This window comes from Ornithorhynchus anatinus, chromosome 14 (assembly GCF_004115215.2).
Source record: "Ornithorhynchus anatinus isolate Pmale09 chromosome 14, mOrnAna1.pri.v4, whole genome shotgun sequence".
Taxonomy (NCBI): domain Eukaryota; kingdom Metazoa; phylum Chordata; class Mammalia; order Monotremata; family Ornithorhynchidae; genus Ornithorhynchus; species Ornithorhynchus anatinus.
The window spans coordinates 41,405,091-41,425,526 of NC_041741.1; the positions used below are offsets into that span (position 1 = coordinate 41,405,091).

A 20,436-nucleotide genomic window follows, 5' to 3' on the forward strand; every position below is an offset into this window, starting at 1 on the left:
TCTTGGTTTCAGTGTCACATTTCAACCCTCTTACTCATCTTTCTCTCTGAACCCTTCTTTGCTGGTTCCTCTTACTCTCCCCATTCTTTGACTCTAGGTGCTCTTCAAGACTGGATCTGGTCCCTTTGGTTTTAAACTAACTTTTCTCAGGGGGGTCAGCCACTTAAATAATTACCCCTACCCCTTCTCTGCAGATCTGTACCTATTTCTCCATCCTGCACTTGTCTGCTGCCCTGCTGGGTAACTATTCCTCCCCTTCTCATCCAAAAACTTCCTTTTATTTAACTTTCCCATTTCTTGGGTTACTTAGAACTATGGAGACACTTCCCAGCTAGATATCCCCCCCACCCCCACAACACCTCCAAAAAAAATAGCACTAACCTTCAGACTCAAGAAGCTCTCAGAATTAGGAATGAGTAGAAGAAATTTGAAATTAAGCTCTTGACTAAACAATAGCCATTAATGGGAAACATCAGCCTGGCCCAAGACCATCAACAATGGTTTATCAATCAATTAATTCATTAATTAGTGGCATTTAATGAATGCTTCCTGTGTGCAGAGCACTTTACTAAACACTTGGGAGAGTACAATATAATAGAGTTGGTAGTCATGGCCCCTGACCGCAAGGAGCTGTCCTTTTCTTCGATATTATTACAGAAAAGTCTGTTTTCATTTTCTGAGACAATGAAAAACCCCAGTATCATTATCACTGTCTGGGAAGTTAACTTTGCCAGATGAGATGTATATGAGATTTGGTTTCATTAAAGTAATTTCACCCAAAATGAAGTAGTAATTCATAAAGGAAAATAAGGATTACTAATAGGGTGTACACATAAAAGATTTTCTGTGACACCTACTTATTCATTTTGTTGATTTCTCAGAGTTAAATACCATTGGATTATTAAGAAAAGAAGTGTAAACTTAACTGCAGTGTGCCTGGTCTTGTATAAACTTAGGTTGCCTTGTGACCATTTTTTTTCCATATCACAAAAGACCAAAATGAAAGCATTTTAAGTGAGAGTAATAAGTAGCCATTTGTCCCCAAAGAGCAATTCTGAAAGATAAACTGTGTCTTTTTATCCACTGGAGTAGTTGAGTTATATTAGACAAGGAACAATCTTTTACTTCTACTGACTCTTTTTAGGCAGGTTGCAATAAAATGAACCCAATTTATTCAAAAAAGTTATCATTGTTCACTAGCTTGGTGGAATATGAATTTCTCAAATAAAATATTAATAATCCATTATTCTACTTACCCAGACTATAAGAGGTAAATTGTCCATGCAGGACACAGGCATTTAATAAGAATCACACAATTAAGTTCTCTGGCACTGAACTAAAATGGACCCTGTTTCTTTCTGTTAAGCATCAAGAATTGGAATACCAAAAGAATTGGAGGCAGCATTATAAACAGTGTCTTAATTTGTAAATAAATTGTTCCATATTGAAAAGAGCTTAATCAAATACCTGCTCAAGGCTAACTTTAAAAAATAATTTCTAAATTACTTAGATTTTTTTAATGTAAACCCATTAAGTACTAGGTTTAAGCTTCTGTTGTTTTAGTGACAACTCTATAAAAAAATCAGTTTGTAATTTCAAACTTTCCATTATGTCCATTGATGAGGTGCAGTCAAGTAAGGGCACATGGCTGGTCTTGACAGGCAAAATAAGCAGTGTACATGTGCTTAGTACAGTGCTCTGCACACAGTAAGTGCTCAAAAAAATAACCATTGATTTCTTGTGCTTAAAGTGTGACTGAAGTGAGACAGGCTTAGTTTGTGAGAAACAGATTTAGAGGGCATTTTGATATTGAATTTTCCCTCCAATTTGTTTTCCCTATATCCTAATATAATTTCTTATGAATGCTCATCATTTAGATTAGATTTTCTCTTGGCACATCTCCTTTAAGTTATTATCTCATTGATTCACCTGACATTCCTGGGAGGTTGAGGGGGTAAGAAAATCCAACTACCATTTTAGAAATGGAGAAGAAACTTGAAGCATGAGGAAGAAGAAAGTAGTGTAGAGGGGATAAGTGGCTTGCCTCAGGCTACAGAAAAGAGATGTTGTCAGAGAAGGGAGTAGAAGTTATGTTTTCTGGCTCTTACTCCTCTGCGTAGGCATTTGTATTTACAGAAGACATTATATTTAGAAACTCCCACAATTGCAGGGTGGCATAATGGTTAGACCAGTGGATATGGGAGTCAGACCTGGATTATATTTGCAGAAATCATTTAGATTTTCATTACCACTGTTTATTCCTGTGGATAAGGGGTAAAATAGTGCCTTCCTCTTCTTTCACTGGAGTTTTTAGAGATTCCTCCAGTGCCATTTAGGTAGGCAGTATTCTTGGTGGTGCTCTCTCCAAGAGACAATGCTTGGTAATGTATCTCATCCTCACTTTTGAACAGACACAAATATCCTTATAAATATTGATTAATTATGATCGATTATGTTGATCATTCATAGTTTGGGATTGTATAACTAATTTCAGTCTCTACTCCAGTTCTGGAATGTTTTTGTTTGTTTTTTGGATTGTCTCAAAAAGCTGGTTTGTGAATATTTAGAATGGACTTGCAGAAATGCTCAGGCTGTGCCTAATTGACTCTGGTCTTGTTACTGCCCTTTTTGGGACTGTTCCTATTCTGCCAGTATTCCTGCCCCCAAAGCCAGTCCTGATTGCCCCTCTTCCCGCCAAGCTCCTGTCCCTTCTGGGCCTGTCCCTAGTCTGTGTCTGCCCCCACAGCCAACCCGATCCTCCTTGTTCCGTCTGAACTCCTTCCCACTTTGGGCCTTTGCTGCTCCCACAGCCAATTAATTTTCCCCTAAGCTCCAGCCCTCTTTGGGCTTTTCCCTGTCCTGTGCCCACTCCAAAACCCAATCCTGACCTCCTTGTCCTAACCCAGCTCCTGCCCCTTCTGGGCCTGTCCTTGCCCTGTGCCCACTCTCACAGTCACCGTGATCATTCCCACCCCGTTCCTGCTGCAGCTAGATTCTTTCTCCAGAGGCTGGCTCTGCTGTTCTTCTCTCACCCATCTTTCCTGATTTATTGTTTCCCTGATGATTACAATATGAACCATAGTCAAGCAGTCCTAGTTTGGTTATTTTGTGATTTAATTTCTTGCATTGTATTACCAATAGTTAAAAGGAATGCTGTACCTTCATCCTACTATACATAATAATAATAATCATAATAATTGTGGTGTGCAGTACATGCTGTGTTCCAAGCACTGTTTTAAGTGCCGGGGTAGATACAAGTGAATGAGGTTGGACACAGTCCCTGTCCCCCAAGGGGCTCACACTCTTAATCCCCATTTTACAGATGAGGGAACTGAGGGCCAGAGAAGTGAAGTGACCTGCTCAAGAACACGCAGCAGACTCATGGCGGAGCTGGGACTAGAAGCCAGGACCTTCTGACTCCCAGCCCCATGCTCTGTCCTCTAAGCCATGCTGCTTCTACTTATGTTACTGCAACCTATATGTATCCCTCTGTAAATATCTCTCTCCTCTGGTCTGTAAATTGTTGTGGGTAGGGAACAGGTCTGCCAACTCCATTGTATTTGTATTGTACTCGCACAGGCACTTAGTACAGTGCTCAGCATACAGTAGATGTTCAGTAAATACCTTTGGTTGATTTATTACTATGATTCTGTGGTTTTTTTAGTTATCCCCACCTTTGTGTTGATGAATAGAATTTTGGAAAATGTATCCTTGCTTCACCTTTTGTTGAAAGCATCATTTCCCTGAAGCAAGTTTGGATCTAATAGAGTTCATTTTTCAGAGGTTGATTTTGATGAAAGCTGTCCCTAGAGTATTTATTGAATGCTTCCTGCATGGTCCTGGGCCCTCATAGAACCATCAAACATCAGACAAAGTGGGCATTAGATCAGGGATTTAGTATGTCACTTATTTGGAAGGCTACTGCTCCAGATGCTATTTAAATGCAACAAATGGAATGTGGCCAAGGAAATGCGTGAATCTGTGGCTTTTAGGGGTTTGGTGCCCAGTAGCTCAATTTGCTAGCACATCTCCACTCAGTGCTACCATTCTGTGACCCACTGCCTCCAGGTGTTAGTGAATTCTTATCTCTCTTGTCCATGTAGCTTCTGTGTCGTATGTGGGCAGGGGAAATCCTTCTTCCCATGTTGTTTTGTCAGCTATGACAAGTATTCAAGTGGCTGAACTAAATTAATTTTAGTGCTTCTAATCCTGGAATCGCAACATGCTCCTTGAAGATCTCAAAGACCTCAACTCTCCAGGATTTGTTTCCTGACTTAAGGCAGTGGAATGGACTAGATGATTTTCCGATGTCTTTTTCCACCGCACCCATGGGTAATTTTAACTGCAGCAGTAGAAGATCGCTGGAAAATTCAGTGACTGGGTTCCACTGATTGGGTCCCATTCTTCTAGTTTCCTTGAAGTGGGTTCATACCATCATTCAGAGAAGCAGCGTGGCCTAGCACATGCCTGGGAGTCAGAGGACCTGGGTTGTGATCCCGACTCCTCCATTAGCCTGGTCTGTGACTTTGGGGAGAGCACTTAACTTCTCTATGCTTCAGTTTCCTCATCTGTAAAATGGGGCTCAATATTGTTCGCCTTCCTACTTAGGCTGTGAGCTCCAACAGGAACAGCGGTTGTGTCCAACCGTGATTATCTTCTTTCTTAATACTTAGTACAGTGTTTGGCGTATTGTAAATGCTTAACAAATACCACAATTCTTAATTCAGGCATCATGGTAGCAGCCACTTTAGCTAGATATTCAAGGTGAAAGGTGAAGGAAGGCCTCCACCAGCCTAATTCTTGTACAAAAGTCAATATGATTATGCCTCTGCTGCTAGCCAACCTGTTCCTCATTCTGATCAGTCATTCTGATTAACACTCTGCTAGGCTTTCTGTATAACTCTCAGGCTTGCAGACCCCAGCCAGTTGAGAGACAGGGTGCTGAGACTCACACACACACGTTGGTGAAGCACCGGCATTTAGCATTGTACAAATGAGTTCAAAGTACTCTCGCTGTTTGTCTCACATCCATCCTTTCCCATTTGCTTCTGTTTCATCTGTATTTTACCTATGAATGTAAACGAAAAAAGGTGGAGAGGAACAGAAACCCTCTTCACCTTTCCTGCCACACCAACCAGGTGGGTTATTGAGGGACAGTTGATCAATTGAGCTTTTTCTAGATGTTAGAGAGTGAGAGCTGTCTCATATTTTCCTGCTGGAGCGGGTTAAAATTTAAAGGCTTGGATGACTGTGGAGTGGAGGAACCAATAGTGAACGTTTGGCTTCCAACTCCAACTTCTAGGAAGAGCCTAAGAGCCAGTGCCCTGTTCTTCATCTCTTCATCCTGATTTCATGCCATGGTTGCCATGGGAACAGGCTGTCCTCTAGGGGTCTTGCCCTAATGGTGTGGGGGTGGTTAGGAATTTAACTTTCTCTGGGGAACCAGCCCTGCCCAACCCATTACTCAGCTGATTACCTCACCGATATCCATCAGAGCATGGATTTGGCTCAGTCAAGAGGAAATAGTCATTAGGGACCATGTTAGTGTCAGGCCTGGTAGCTGGGTAGTTAATTCGATTTGGAACCCCTGCCTTTCTGGGCCTTGGCGGGAAAAGAAACTCTACATCCAGCTCAGAGAAGATGAAGTCTCAGAGAAGGAAGGGGCTCATATTAAAGCCAAAATTGAGTGTTCAGGTCTGCCAAAGTATAAACGATACTCTTTGGCTTCCACAAATAAGATTTGAACTATCATCTTTCATCTTGCCAAATTTTCACTAGCCCTCCCACAATAACCATTCATGGAGACCACACACCAGAGCTGCGGATCATACTTTCTGTTGTTATTTTCGAGTTTTACTTGATAGCAGCCTGATTTTCTTTTATCCGTAGACTGTGTTCATGGCTCTTAGTGGAAATCTAAAATTCTATCAGTTGGTTAAGCTAGGGAAAAGAAGGAAAGTCACTTGAAATCTTCCCTGATTATGAATAGGTTAGGGAAATAGAAGACCACAAAAAGGCAGTCTTTCCTAGAGGAAGAGCAGGGGCTTGGGAGTTAGAGAACTTGGATTTTAATCTTGCCACTTGTCTGCTGTGTGACCTTGGGCAAGTCACTTATCTGAGCTCCAGGTACTTCATCTGTAGAATCATCACAATCAGTGGTATTTATTGAGTGCTTAATGTGTGCAGAACACTGTACCAAGCACTTGGGAGAATATAATTCAACAGAGTTTCCTGCCCACAGTGAAATTATAGTCTAGAGTGAGCTTGGGGAATAAATACTTTCTCATCCTCGTACTTAGACTGTCTGGGATGGAGATTGTCTCCAACTTGATTATCTTGTCTCTTTTCCAGTGCTTAGTAGAGTGCTTGGCGCAAACTAAGCACTATAATTATTAAGACAGACAGCTTGACCTCATTGAAAGTATGTGGGGCAAAGAAGAAAGTGATCTGAGTTCTACCCTTAACTCTGCTACTGGCGCACAGTGATTTGGGACATCAATCGATCATTCATTTATCGTAATTTTTTTTTTGGTATTTGTTAAGCACTTACTAAGTGCCTGGAACAAAGTAATCAGGTTGGACACAGTCCATGTCCCATGTGGGGCAACCTGATCACCTTGTATCCTCCCCAGCGCTTAGAACAGTGCTTTGCACATAGTAAGTGCTTAACAAATGCCATCATCATTATTATGTGGGGCTCACAGTATTAACCTCCATTTTACAGATGAGGTAATTGAGGCACAGAGAAGGTAAGTGACTTGCCCAGGATCACACAGCAGACAAGTGGCGGAGCCAGGATTAGAGCCCAGGTCCTTCTGACTCCCAGGCCCATGTACTATCCACCAGGCCACACTACTCATTTGTGTGCAGCACTGTACTAAGCACTTGGGAGAGTACAGTATAACAGAGTTGGTAGACATGTTTCCTACCAAGGAGCTTAAAGTCTAGAGAGACATGACACTTAACCTCTCTGTTTCTTAAGTCCCTCATCTGTAAAATAGGGATTTAATACTTCTCTTTTCCTCATAGATTGGGGCCCCTGTGTAGAACAAAAATTCCATGTGATCTAATTATACTGTATCTACTGCTGAATTCAGCACTGTGCTTTAGTATCTAGAAAGTGCCAAATTAATGACAATTGTGCACTCACTATGTGCAGAGCACTATACTAAGTGTTTTGGAGAGTAAAATCCAATAGTTTGTAGAAATGACCCCCTACCCTCAAGAAGCCTACTATAAAGGCCATATTAGTTGTTATTATCATTATAAGAGAGGGGATGGGTTTTACTCCTGGGTTTACCAAAATATGCTGAACCTCTGTTACATTGGTTATTGGCCTCTCCCCGGTATCCCTGGCTCCCCCAGCCAACAAAAGAATGAAAAAGAGGGATGGGAATCTCCAAGCTCTTTTACTGTATGTCTCTATTCACTGTGTCCAACATGATTTGATTGTTTCCACCCCATTGCTTAGTACAGTGAGTGGCACATAGTAAGTTCTTAACAAATACTATTAACATCAACAAATCCTGCTCAAATTAGAGTAGAATCCCGAAATTAAAGGGGAATAACTAATTGAGGATCTATTGTAGATCTGGCTTTAAACTGGAAAATTTTCTGAAACTATTAAAAATGGAAGTGCAGTACATGCTTCTTAAATATAAGCAGTATGGTGTAGTGAGAAGCAGCATAGTGTAGTGGATGGAGCATAGGCCTGGGAGTTAGAAGGTCATTGGCTCTAATCCTGCGTCTGCCAGTTGTTTGCTCTGTGACCGTGGACAAGTCACTTCACTTCTCTGTGCCTCAGTTACCTCTTCTGTAAAATGGAGATTGAGATCGTGAACTCCACGTGGGACAGGGACTGTGTCCAACCTGATCTGCTTGCATCCACCCCAGTGCTTAGTCCAGTGCCTGGCACATAGTAAGTGCTTAAGAAATAACATTATAATGTTGAATGAGAACAAAAGAAATGAAACTGACTGTTGGCCAAAGTGATTAATTCTTGTCTGAATTAAATGAAATATCAAGAATAGTTATGCCTATTGAAAAGTAAGCAAGTTAAATGTAAAATATGTTTTCAGTTTCAATAATCTCCCTGGTTAAAGAATGTAGATTTTATTGATCTTGACAATGAACAGTGTGAATTTTATTTTTGATCAGTAAATACAATGGATTTTTTGATTGATCATCTTTTGTAAATAATAACACAATTTAATTCTTCACAAAGTGTTCATGACTGCAGTCTAAAAGATATTTAAAATTCAATAACATAAATCCACATACAAACCATAGAATTAAATGGATAAACCATGGGATACATAGTAATATTTCAGTTACCCTCCCAAACTGAACAAACTCTACATTTTATTTAGCCAAAGACATCTATCAACCAGTTTTATTTATTGAGTGCTTACTATGTGCCAGAGCACTGTAGTCAGTGCTTGGGAGAGTAATTACCACAGAATTCGCACCCATTCCCTGCCCATAACATTATTGGAAAGATTGAGAAGTCATGCCAAATAGCAGGGGTATTTAATTAATTCTGCTAAGAACCATATTATTTATTCCACTCTAATAAATAATGACCAGTTATAAACCAACATGAGCGAATATATGAAAAAGAATGAAAGGAAAGAAATTTGACACCAGACAAAGGAATGCCAGGAACTTGTCCTTGCTGTGTTAAGAATGTAGTCTGGCACTGTCAGGCGTATAAGAGAAATAATTTAAACCAAAATGTGAAAGCACATCATTAATATAGTTCAATAATGGGGTAATCATATCATATAAGTCCTCAAGTAATGGTTTCATTAATCATCCAAGAAATCTTTAGCATTTGACAGACATAGTTTTAAAATCCTTGTTGCTCTTTTGATTTTATTTTTTTGGTGTGAGGGGGAGAAGGGGTGGGGAATGAAGGGAAAAAGGCGAATATTATGGAATCCACTACCTCTAAAACACTATTTGTCAAGTAGATGCATTCTGAAACGGTTTTTTTTTTTTACATGCAACAAGAATGTGTTATTGCTCAGTGCACATTATTGATCTCTTCCCTAAGCCTGTAACGGGTTTGTTGATATTTTATGCATCATCAGCATACCAAAATCCTCCTTAATCTCTTCCATTAACTTACCTAAGATAACACTATTAGCTTCTAGAAAGAGATAGAAGCCTAGGAACTAATAGTGTGTCTTGACTTGATCTTGACTGGTCTCAGTCAACTTTCTGGTTACCATTATTACTTCTAGGAGCCTTTTTGAGAGGTCAGGGTGGGTTGTCCCTGGGGATTCCCAAGAGAACATGTGGGTGAGATTCAGGAAATCAGTCAGAGGCACTAAGTGCTTGGAAGAGTACACTACAACAGAGTTGGTAGGCGTGTTCCCTGCACACAATGAATTTACACTCTAGAGGAATTTTCCTTAGCAGGTTTCTTTTCTGACACCTGTACAAAGATACTTCAACCTTTTGTTTATCTTGCTCTAATTTCGGGGTAGGTTTTAGGATTCAGGGTTTGGTATTTTTGAAACTATTATTTTTTGGGAATGGTCTCAAGTGATGCAGTGTTTAATTTTCTCATCAATCAATGGTATTTATTGAGTGCTTATTATGTGCAGAGTTCTGTACTAAGCGTTTGGGAGAGTACAATGTAACAGTCAGTAGACACATTCCCTACCTACAGTGAGCTTACGATCCATAGTGTCATGTATTCAATGAGCTCTTTTCTCCTTGATCCTTCTTGATTCTCCTTTATAATGCATGCAGTTTTAGCTCTAAATCTATGAGGTCTGCACACAGTATAAACACAAAAATGAAGAAAACTGAGACATAAATAATTTTGGACTTATATCTAATTCAGGTCTTTCCTTTTTTGATGGGGGCACATACATCTTTTTTGGATTATTTAAAAGAAACTTCATATTGTTTTCAAAGTCTTAATTCCTTCCCTTACCACCCCTCTTCAAGAAATTGAGCTCCAGCAGGGCAGCTTTCCAGTGCAACATATACAGTATTCAGCATGTTACTAATTATTGCTCCTAGGCACCAGCCTCTTCATTCCATACATTCCAGCCAGCCATTTGCTCTTAATTAGGAATCTTGCCACTGGTGCAGCATTCTCTGCATATCACTCACAAGCACAGATATTTGGCAGATGTTTGCTTTACTTTAGATCCAAGTTATATGTTACTCCTACATGCTCCCCACTCTTCCCAAGCAACATTTAATGCTTTTCATCATCTTAAAAGTTATCATTCCCCATGACTCATAAAGATGTAGAAAATTGGTTGATAGCTGTTCTGGTTCCTATTTACAATCTCACACCCAATAAACTTTGCTAACTGTAAGGATAAAAAGTATTCTCAGGATGATGGATTTAAACCTGATAAACTCACCTGTGCCCGGCAGCAGTGGCTTGGGAGAGAGTCAAGGGCGGAGACTCAAATTTACTTTGCGGAAGAAAGCAGTGGTAAACCTCTTCTGTTTTTTTACCAAGAAAACTCTATGGGTACACTATCAGAACGATTGCAGATGGAGAGTGAGGCGTTCTGGAAGAGATGCGTCCACGGAGTTGCTATGGGTCAGAGATGGCTCGACGGCATAAAACAAGATGAATTGTTAGAATTTTGGTTCTTGGGAGTGCGAAGAAATTGACCCAAGTGACTAAAATCAACTTGAAAAAAGAAGATATCCCCCATTCCCCAAAAGAAACATTCTTCAAGTCAGAGGAGCTAAAGTCACTTTCATCACATCATCATCATGATCAAAGAAAACTCATTATAGTGCTGTCATACCTATTGCTGTGTACATGGTACTGTACAAATGTAGGTTAATACATATGACCGCAAGCAGTGTGATTATTGGATCAATCCAAAAGTCCATTCACCCAGTGTTCTCTCTCTGTCAATGGCAACAGGATCAATTTCAGTCATTGAGTGGCATTTATTGAACATTTTCTGTTTTCTGTGCAGTATACTAACTGCTTGGGAGAGTACAGTGCATGAGAGATAGTAGACACAGTCCCTGCCCATAAGGAGCTTACAAGTATAGAGGAGACAGACATTGAAATAAGTGACGGATATGTCCGTAAGTGCCGTGGGGCTGAGGTGGGGTGTTTATCAAGTGTTTAAACCATTGGGTTCCAAGTGTACTGGGCAGTGCAGAAGGGAGTAAGGCAAATAAGAGCTTAGTCAGGAAAGGCCTTATGGAGGACATGTGATTTTAATAAGGCTCTGAAGGTGGGGAGAGTGGTGGTGTGTCGTACATGAAGGGGGAGGAAGTTCCAGGCCAGAAGGAGGATGTGGGCAAGGATTTGGCAATGGGACAGATGAGATTGCGGAACAGTGAGTAGGTTGGCGTTAGTGGGGACTAGGTTGACCTTGTAGAGAACTGGTGGGGCGACTTCGTAATTAGCTACGTATTATCTACGTAATCGAAGGATCACGCATCATTAACATATCTTAGAACAAAGTCCGGAGAAACGTCATGGAACTGAACCGGGTTTCTTTCTTGTTCTTTAAGGAAATTTCACACTCTTTATCCAGACACCCAAAGGGAAATATGTTAGCTAAGTTGTCAAGTGATGGTGAGACCTGATTGTTGATCTTGTTGATATTGCTAGTGTTCAGAGGGCCTTATCATTGATGTCAACTTGGCCCTTGTCACATGTCTTGGTATTTTTGGATAGTGGACACTGCAAGTTATCTATTACAGGAGAACAGTTTAATAAAGGAAGATGTAAAGAGGGAGGAATCTCCTCGTGTATAAATTCTCAGAGGAGAGATTGACCAGCAAATACATTTCCAGGTAGTGATTTAGGTACTGCTGCTCCAGCTCTTGGCATTTCCCTTACAGTGAGCTTCAGCTTACTCCTGGCTTCTGGGGCTGAAACTCTTCAGTGACATATGATTTATTGTGAGTGACTTAGTACCTCCTGGCATAAGAGCCCCCTACATATCTCCAGCCCACTTTAAAGTGCTGTATACTCTTGCATAGCACTGTTGCCACCTTCTTGCCTGGAAGTGGCCAAAATTCAGTTCATTATAAACTTCTCTCACATTTCCTCATTACTTTTAGAATCTGTGGGCACGAAAGTAAAATTAAATGTAAAAGGTATTATTAGTCTTTTGCCCCTCGTAAATAGGTTTATTCTGGTGAAATGTGAAATATAAGGAAATACTGCATTTTTAAAATTTTCTACCTAATACTCCTCTAATTAGGTGGCTACAACATGTACCTCATCCTAGCCCTAGTCTTTTTTCTTCACCTTATTTGTAGTGAAATGACGATTGGTTTATCAAACCCCGGGCTGTTGACTCCCAAATTAAGGGTTTGCCGAGTGACTTTTCAGAAAACGAATGAAACCAATAACTGGTCAACTATAAGATGGACTGCAAGTTTGCTAAACCAGAAATCAGAAAAGATTTAGAATAACTAATAAAATGATGATGATGGTATTTAAGTGCTTAGTATTTGCCAAGCACTGTTCTAAGCACTGGGCTAGATACAAGATAATCAGGTTGTCCCACATGGGGCTCATAGTCTTAATCCCCATTTTTCAGATGAGGTAATTGAGGCACAGAGAAATGAAGTGACTTGCCCAAGGTCACACAGCAGACAAGTGGCAGAGCCAGGATTAGAACCCATAACCTCTGACTCCCAAGCCTCTTGCCACCTCTTGAGTCCATGCTCTTGCCACTAGGCATGTTGGAATCGTTCTCTTCTCAACTCAAAAGTGGGATTAATATATGATATTTCCTGCTGTGCTTTCAAAGATCCATGAATGTATATTATCAAGTGGAAATACAGTTTAATTTTAAACATTTTATTAACATGAGGGGGAACCTCAACTGTTGTTAAAGCCAATGCACTGGGCCTGTGTGTCTCATGTTTCCAACTGGGTAGTGGAAATAAGGCTTTGAATGATATGTCAGTATTTTCTACTACCCTTCTACCTCTGATATGGGGCCAAGTTGCTGAGTGTTATGAGGTTGTTCCTATCATTTCTCTTCTTTCTAAATATATTTTCTTTCTCATTTGTTTCCTCTCTTTCTGCATTAACGTTTGCCAGTTCTGAGAATTTGTAGGTCTCTGTCCCCTTTGTCAACGGATTGCAGAAATTCTTTAGCTCTTGTCTCACTTTATAGAAGAACTAGTCCCCTGACAGGGCATTTTATTACCAAACTGTCCTAAATGTCCAACCTAAATGTCTCTTTTCTTTGGTTGCTACTTCTGGTGCTGTTTCAGGTGCTAAAAATAACACCTCCAGGTTTTTTCTTGGAATGGCTTCTGAGGCCTTTGCTTATTTCCCTTCTGCTCCTTTTCCCTCCCCACCCACAACAAATAGAGTATCCCTAATAAGGTCCCTTTAACCACAGTTCTGAGCTCCGGCTATTTTTGGGTCGTTCATATTTTTCTGGGTTCCTTTCCAAAAGAGGTGCTTCAAATCTTCTGCTGAAATGCACAGTTGACTCGACCACATCTGCCTCACAGGTTTTTATATATACATGCACACACATACACAACATACACACACAATCTCATAAAAAATCCTACATATCTCTACATATCAAAAGAGCGTTTGTCTTTCTTCACTACAACTGTACAGTTGTACACTTCAACCCCCCAGTTCCTCTTGATTTTTCTTCTTTTATTTTGAGGTTCTCAGCAACTTTAGATTTAAGCATGTCTTCCCAAGATGGACTATTCCATTGTTCCATGATTAAAATCAACTTATTCAGGTTCAGCTGTGGTTTTTTAAAATCTCCTTTTGCTTTTTCTCAGCCTGTTTTTTCTGCTGAGACAAGAATACATTTTGAAGGCCTTTCTGACTCTTATGGTACCATTTATATATGGGACTATTTACATTTAAGCTCTAAAAGAAGCTGTGCGGCCCAGTGGAAAAAGTACATGTCAGAGGATCTGCGTTCTAATCCTGGCTCTACCTCTTGTCTGCTGTATTGTCTTGAGCAAGTCACTTCAGTGTGCCTCAGTTCTCTCATCTGCAAAGTGGGAATTCAATATCTGTTCTACCTCTGATTCAGACTGTTAATCCCATTTGAGACTTGATTATCTTATATCTACCCCTGCACTCAGTACAGTGCTTGACACACAGTAAGTGCTTAACAAATACAGTTATTGCAATCACTATTAAATATTATTAAAGGGGGCCCTTTACTCCTTTATTATCAAAGAGCCCAGGACCATTGTCTCTTTCCTGGAATCAGTGCTGGAAAAATGTAATTCTTTTATTTTAACGCACTAGGAGACTATTGAACTATGTGAAGGCCAGTGTGGTTTACCTGTTGTACAATATTTTTTACACCTGCAAATTTGTCTTTGGTTGCTAGGCAACTTGGCATCCTTGATGTGTTTCTAGTCAAATGTTATTAGGAGATTGATTGACTCAGGGGGACAGAAATGGGAGCCACTCTTTCAGGAAGCAGAATCCAAGTGGATCACAGTTGAAGCGTCTCTGATTGGCTACTGTTTTGGGGGTGATTGTGGGAATTGATTTATCAGGTCTTAGTCGTCTGGTGCTTTGATTGTGCCCTTTAGAAAGAAACAGGCCACCAGTCTCATCAGATTTGGTATTTAGAGGTTTTCAGTCCCTGAGGTGTGAAGCAGTTGAGTTTAGCCTTTCTGGAAGCTTTTGAGCCTCTTTCCCCTTTCTCAGAGATGATTATTCTCCCCAGTGTGGTCCATTCCATTGTGTGTTTCCTTCACTGTCACTCACTGTTTTGTAGTCTTTATCTTATACCTTATGTTCACAGCCCCTTTCTGCTGTAATAAGGAGCCATTCTTCATTCTCTTTCCCTACCTTTCTTTGTTGCTGGGAACCTTCTCTGCAGTGGCATTTTCTGCTTTCCCCAAATTTTGGAATGAGAATTGTTTTGCTCTGATATTTCAAATGCTCTTTGACCTATCTTATGCTGCCTGGGCTAAATAACAAGTACAAATTAAAAACTCCCATGAGCATTAAATACAGGTGTCGCAGGACTCTGCTATATACCAAAGAGAGACAAGTTTGAAAGTATTGCCAAGTTGCAACATTTATTTAGGCCTATGTCACCAGGAGCAAGGGGGGTGGTGGCTGTTTTCAGAGTGAAAGGGTTGCATTTTATGTTGCTTCTTTCATTCTCTGTTTCTGGGATTTAGCTTCCTCCCCGTGGGAGGTACGCTCTCATTTGTAATGTGGAGACCAAACAGGCAAGTTCTGTTTCAGGTTCCTAAAGCCAACAAATTTGCGCTTAGCTGTAATTGGCCTAATATTTATGAATGAATTTAACTTGCTTTTTTATCATTGAAAATTATGGCAGGTAAGAAGCTATTAATTGAACTAATGCATTATGGTTTTCATTATGCTCATGAATAACTGCATAATTATCCATGATCTAGTTTGAGTAGCTTTGTTCCTTTGCATTTTGAAAAAAAAACAGCAAAACCAATAAAATCCAGCAAATGGAAATTAAGCTTGAATTGGCACTGGATACATGCAGCGACATGATTGACTCTGCAGGCCTCTCGATCTCATAACAAAGAAGCAGGTCATAATGAGCTGTTGTAGTTCAGATTTCAGTGGACTCATCACAGCTATCATTACCTTTCTTGTTCCTGGGCTCCAAAATTTTCAGGGCAGTGTCGTTTGGCCCTAGCCCCATTTAATTTTTATTTCCCAGGGAATGAGGAAGATCATGTAGATCAAGACTTAGACTGGGACTGGGAGCCAGAAGGCCAGAGTTGGCTTCCCTTTTGCATGACTGTAGGCAAAATGTGAAAACTTCTACTTTCTCCATCAATGGAAATGGTAACTTCTGTTCCTTACTTTTCAGGAAAAGTAAGGTAATATTCCTCAAATGTGAGACCCGTAGAACAAAGGCGTAGCATAAATGCACACTGTGATTAAAGTCAGTACTGTACCTCAGTCCTCCAGAATACAAATGAACTGACTAGTGGAAAAGAAATGTCTCTAGGCCATCTAACATGATGATAAGCACATTTCTTACCTTTGCCAGGGGCCTTTTCTTCTGCTTCTTAAAGCTTGTTTATGCTGAATTTGTTCCCCAAACTGGGAAAACATGCCAGCTGTTTATCAGTGAATCTCGAGAGTTCCCCAGACAAATAGGCCATTACTGTTTTCAGGACTCCTTGATGGTTTCTTGACTGGCTGGATAGACTGGCACTAGTTCAACCCATTGGAGAGGAATCTTTATCATTGGGAGCCCCTGTGGTGGTGCTGCTCACTCCTATGGGCCCTTCTCCATTTTGGGGTCTCGGTTTTCTCCTGACAGAAAGGATTGGTCAGAGAGAAGCTTTGGGATTTTCTTTCTAGTCATGAGTCCCACCAGGGAGTGAGCTCAAGCCCCAGAAAAATCTCTCTGGTGGACCTTTTCCATAGACCAATGTTTCTCAGCGGGGATGGTGATCAGCGTGGCGCAGTGGAAAGAGCACGGGCTTTGGAGTCAGGGCTCATGAGTTCGAATCCCAGCTCTGCCACCTGTCAGCTGTGTGACTGTGGGCAAGTCACTTAACTTCTCTGTGCCTCAGTTCCCTCATCTGTAAAATGGGGATTAAGACTGTGAGCCCCACATGGGACAACCTGCTTCCCCTGTGTCTACCCCAGCGCTTAGAACAGTGCTCGGCACATAGTAAGCGCTTAACAAATACCAACATTATTATTATTATCACCAGGAGGATTGTGGGGATTCCTGAGGGGATTATAGGGAACAGAGCTACAGACCTCTCAACTGTTGTTTGGAGATTACAGGAGCCAAATGTGGCCTGTAGGAACAGAGTGAGGTTGGCCTTAAGTTGTGTGGCTACTACACCGAGGAGATAGCTCTCCCTGGGCCTTTTTGGTTTGTTTTGGTGGAGGTGGTGATAAGAGATTTGAAGGGCGGGGTTGAGGGAGTCCTTAGGAAGCCATAGGGTGAGACCACTTGATAACAACTGCCTTAGACCATCTTTCTGTGGGGTTTTTCCCAACACTGTGTGCTTTGGGGTAATTCCAGCAGGCCCAGTTTAGAAGTTTCCCTCTCCGGTGTGGCCTACGTAGACTCAGAGAACTTGAAATAGCCAGGAGAATTTTGGAAGGCTTTGGGTCCATAATCTGCCACTAGAAGGCTTTCAGGCCTGCTGATGGTCAGAATGTTGCTGCTAAGTGTTGCTCCCAAAAGTTCATTTCGGCCCTTCAACATGGTGCTGGACCCTGAATGCCCTGAGGGGGAAGTGTTTCACTTGCTGACTTGACAACGCTGCAGCCAGCATCACCAAGGTGTTCCTTGAACATATCCGGCCTAAGTCCCAGCTCATCCGGATGCTGCTGAGTTTATGAGATCTCGCAGGGATTACAGCTCAAAGTGCCATGCTGCTGTGTAAATTCTCCGAGCGTTGAGTTCCAAGAAATGAGTTTGGAAATCTTGTGAGAACAGGCATTCTCATGAGATTTCTGGTATTTCCTGTTCCTGGTTGGGCTGAAAATAATCGTGAGAACCGCCTCTCTTCCACTGTTTTGCCACCTCCCCTGCCACTCCCATCCAGGATCTGGAAGAACAAAAGAGTGAACATCAAATGGACATTTAAAGTTTCCCCCAAATCTTTCAAAACTGGGACATGGCTTTTAAGAGTTTACCCAGCCAATCGTGGGGCAGAGCCAGGCCCTGGAGCCACCTTTCTCTAGAAATTTTGCTCCATGTTCCTGGGATGGGCTTGGCTCTCTACCTTTTGCTTCTGAGAAGACTCGTGGGGTCAGATATATTCCCTCTGTTCATGATCTGAGAAACCCAGATCAAAGAGGAGATAGCCATTCCTTTAGGGGAAGGGTCTGATCACAAGGGATAATAATTTTGCTCCCAATTTCAAAAGCCTCTCTGTCGTTGTAGAGTGCATTTAGAATGTTAGCTCAACCCGAAGGGCTAGGTAAAAAATAAATGAAAGGAATAAGGGGGAGTAGACATCCAGTACTATGTTCGCTCTACAACTCTTTCAGTATTTCCCAAGTCATCAGAAATGGTAATCTGTCTCACACAGAACCTTGCTCCAAAAGAACATTATTTATTACCCACCCTTATTATTAATTATTGTTAATTATTATTATTATTATTATTTATTAGCCACCCTGAGAGGCAGGGTGGCTCAGTGGAAAGAGCACGGGCTTGGGAGTCAGAGGTCATGGGTTCTAATCCCGTCTTTGCCTCTAGTCAGCTGTGTGACCTTGGGCAAGTCACTTAACTTCTCTGTGCCTCAGTTACCTCATCTGTCAAATGGGGATTAAAAAAACTGTGAGTCCCATGTGGGACAACCTGATCACCTGGTATCCCCCAGCGCTTAGAACAGTGCTTTGCATATAATAAGCGCTTAACAAATACCACAATTATTATTATTATTATTATTATTATTAGAGTGAGCAAAGGATCATAGATTGGAAGGTTCCAAAATTTTAGGTCTAGTTAAGCAGGGACTTTGACTAATAATAATTGTATTTAATAATTGCACTTGTTACATGATTAGCAATGACCAAGCATTCTGCCAAGTTCTGTGGTTAGTACAAGGTGATCAGGTCAGACACAGTCCCTGTTCCACTTGGGGCTCACAGTCTTAGTGGGAGGGAGAACAGGTATTTATTTGCCATTTTACAGATGAGGTAGGTACCTGAGGCAGAGAACCCAGCTCCTCTAACTCTCCGGTCCATGCTTTTTCCACTAGACCACAAAGCTTCTCCGATTTGTTACCCAGGCATTAGGGTATAACACAGTCCCTGCCTCATTGGAGGCTCATAATCTAAGGGAGAAGTGGTGTTTAATCCCCAATTTGCAGATGAGGAAACTCAGACACAGAGAAATTAAGTGACTCTGTCTAAGGTCTCACGGCAGGCAAGTGGCAGAGCTGGAATTAGAACCTAGATCTTCTGACTCCCAGTTCTGATCTCTGTCCGGTCAATCTATATGTACTGTTTATTGAGTGCTTACTTTTTGCAAAGCACTATTTCAAATGCCTGGGAGAGTACAATAAAGTTAGGATGACATGATCCCTGCCCACAAGGAATTTACATACTAGAGGGGGAGATAGACCCAAGACCACATTGATTTTTACTAACTAGCAGAGGGCTGATTCATGGTTCAAGGGTGGAATTGGGAAGCCCTCTGCCAAGACGGTTAGAAACCCGGGTTCCTACCTGGAGAGTTTACCCAGAAGAGCCACAGGAAAGGCCTGTCAAACCAAATTAGCAGGCAAATTTTGAGGGTCTCCACTGGCAAGCCCTCAGACTCCTCCATAAGCTGCTGCCATTTCTCTCTGTGTCCTGCTTTGCAAATAATGTCCTATTTTGTCTTGGTGTTCTTGGAATCCCAGTCTCTAGTTGGAGTTCAACAAGAGCGTATCCCGGAGTGTCTTGGTTCTGGGTATTTCCCTGTCAAAATTGTGAATGTTTGTCCTCTTTCTTGTAGAAACCACAGCACTAAGGGCTGCATTCTCAAAAAGTTCTCCTTTGTGACCCCTTTACAGCATGTTTCCAAGTCTTTTCTGTTAGTTCTAACTTAAGTTTTCAGAACATATGAAGGCAGAGACTTGTAAAGACATAAGCAGCTTGAGAAGTAGGGTTTGTTTCAAGAGGGAAATGGAAAAAACATGGCATAACATTAGTAATTTTTCAATCAGTTGTTTTTATTGAGCACTTACCTCTATGCAGACCACTGAATTAAACTCTTGGGAGAATACAAGAGGTAGTAGGGATGACCCACATTTTCACAGAGCTTCAATGTAGCAGAGGGGACAGGAACTAAAATAAATTATTAGTAGTGGGAAACAGCAGAGTCTAGAGATGTGTACATAAGTGCTGGGTGGGGTAAATACCCAAATGCTTAAGGGTTGAAGACTTAAATGCATTGTGACCCGGTGGTGGGGGGCAGGGGGGCTAGGGTGAGGCATGAGACAAGTTTTGTCAGACTTTGAGTGGTCTCTTCTTATAAAGACTTAAAGACAAGATGAAAAGGGAAGGAAAGCTTACTTAGATATTTGACCAAGGAAAATAATGGGCAAAAAATCTGTTGAAGTTTGGCCCCCGAAGAGCCAGAAGTGGAAACTGAAGTTTTTAGGACAAGGATTGTTCATTAGGGGAGTGGATTATGGCAGGTGTACGGAATCCATTACTGTTCTGTGGGAATGACTTGGCAGCTATTAAAACTCCAGTTTATTTTTAAGTAGCACCTCACACCAGAAATACAGAAAAATGCTTCCCAGAGGAGCCTTGGGGCGGGTTGCTGGCAAGTTGAACTCCTAATATGTAAAATGCTATGCCTCATCGATCTTTTAAAAAAGAAATATTCGTGATTTTATAATGAGGTCATTCAAAGAATGGCAACATCTTTCCTTGTTCAAAAGAAGTGAAATTGCCAAAAGGCAGATTTCAAGAGTTTTCACACATGATTCAGTCAGTTCTTTGATTAT

The 20,436-nt window shown here is 41.2% G+C and overlaps 1 protein-coding gene across 2 annotated transcripts in view; it reads left to right on the top strand.

Moving 5' to 3' along the window:
- BTBD11 (BTB domain containing 11) overlaps positions 1–20,436 on the top strand; it is a 267,602-nt gene that overhangs the window by 76,233 nt on the left and 170,933 nt on the right. The window lies entirely within an intron of this gene.